Source organism: Sorex araneus, chromosome 3 (assembly GCF_027595985.1).
Source record: "Sorex araneus isolate mSorAra2 chromosome 3, mSorAra2.pri, whole genome shotgun sequence".
In the NCBI taxonomy this organism is placed as follows: Eukaryota; Metazoa; Chordata; class Mammalia; order Eulipotyphla; family Soricidae; genus Sorex; species Sorex araneus.
In genome coordinates this window covers 132,267,271-132,269,220 of record NC_073304.1, presented here as the reverse complement: position 1 = coordinate 132,269,220, position 1,950 = coordinate 132,267,271, and the positions used below count along the sequence as shown (strand labels likewise).

The 1,950-nt window shown below is 44.7% G+C and overlaps 1 pseudogene; it reads left to right on the top strand.

Annotated features, from left to right (window-relative positions):
• Window positions 1–273: 273 nt before the first annotated feature.
• Window positions 274–1,299, top strand: LOC105943091 (HAUS augmin-like complex subunit 4; annotated as a pseudogene).
• Window positions 1,300–1,950: the final 651 nt, after the last annotated feature.

Here is a 1,950-nt window from a genome sequence, read left to right as displayed (position 1 = left end):
AAAGCTACGAAGAAATTACCTAGTTTCCAGTTCTGAAGCAATCCTAATGAGTGAGTACACATCCCTCTGTGATGCAAATGCTGAACTTTTTGAAGAAGGAGGAAATGAGGCACCACCCAGAGAAGAGTAGACTCTCTCCACCCTTTCAGAAAAGGAGAAGCTTCAAAAGATTTTCAAGGTCTTCATAAGAATATCAAGACCAAGGGGAAAAAAAAGACCAGCAAGAATTCTAGACTCCATTCCTTACCAAAGCCTGAACAGACTCTTACCCAGATGGCGACAGTCTGGGAACAGTCCCACGATAAAACCAACTTTGTAAAGGCGACATGTGCATTCCCCACCCTGAAGAATCTCCTCACCTCTCAGCTGGGATGTGTACTCGACATATTCGCCTCTGGAGAAGCCCATATTCTTTCTTGAAATTGAAGTACCGCCCAGGCTCTCCTCTCCGATATCTCTATAAAAATGTCTCTAATTCAAACCCATTTCAGTTCACTATTCATCTCCTTCTGAAATTATTTTCTACCAAGGAAGGTGATGTTCCTGAAAAAACCTGGGCAGAGATTAGGGTTGATGTTCCTTTTCCTATGAAGAGCAACATTTTGCTCTGGCTTAAAAGGAAAGACCTTCCCTGCTTAGGCTGGAGAAATTGAATCTTTTGGGATTCATGCCACTCTCAGTGTTTTGCATGGGTGAGAGCTCGTTTCCTGCTAAAAGTGGTGAAGGAACTGAAGAAGAAATGCTTCACTCTGCTCTGCTACCATAACCGCAGTTCATATTTAGACAGTGAAGTCCTGAAGACAGCCAAGATGTAGCAACTGGAAGAGATTCTTCTAGGTGAGAAAAAAACAGTTGAGAATGCTAAGAGTCAGCAGAAAGAGCAGATGGTGCTGTGAGAGAAGAGTGCCACCTACTCCCAGGTGTTTGTCTGGTGCCTGGCTTTGCTGCAGCTGTTCTTCAGGTGCATCAGCTAAAGTCTGTCTGAGCTAGAACTGCATCAGTGTCCCGCACTTACAGATCAAGTGCAGTGCCATGATCTTTAAGCTGAGGATGGAGAAACTAAAGACTTCTGTCTGACACACTGCTGAGAAAAAGGAACTGCATCATCTCATGAGGGACCATTTGGAAGTGGCCATTTCCCTGCAAGAGCAGAGACTAGGGAAGTGCTGGTATGTCTTGAACACCTGTGAGATCCTTAGAAAAGAGTTTGACAGGCTGTTAAAAGAGTACAAGAAACTCAAGCAGTTGAGTGAGAACAAGCGCTGGACTCTCAGGGATCTCAACAATGCTCGCCACTGAGCACTGGGGAGCCTGAGGTGACTCTTCTTCAGAGCTGCCGCCCCCTTCTCTTCCTGATGATGGGACTCCCTTCGCCGAGGAAGTGCGGTGAGACCTGTTTGAAACACTGAAGTTCCGTAGGCACCTTTTTGGATTTTTCTTCAGTTTTTACAGTGACAGCAATCTGAAAAGTGCAGTCAGATGACGTAGTTTTAGATTTTGCAAATTGTCGGTGTTAGCTCTGCTACAGTTGGTTATTTCCTAAACAAAGCGATGCTACTGTGTCTGAAACAGAAAATAAAAAAAGAAAAGAAAGGAAAAGAAGAGAAGAGAAGAGAAGAGAAGAGAAGAGAAGAGAAGAGAAGAGAAGAGAAGAGAAGAGAAGAGAAGAGAAGAGAAGAGAAGAGAAGAGAAGAGAAGAGAAGAGAAGAGAAGAGAAGAGAAGAGAAGAGAAAAGAAAAGAAAAGAACCAGGCAAGAACTCAAGTGATAAGGTCCAGTTCTCATGTCTTGTCGACCAAGTGGACTTTAGGTGTCGTCTGTGAGGCTGGTGAGACACTAGTGTCTTGTCCATGATGCATGGACACTAGTGTCCTGTCCATGACCCGTCAAGTCGGCTCATAGCTCATAGCCGACTTGACGGGTCTTAACCTACCGCAGCAACTTTGCTGGG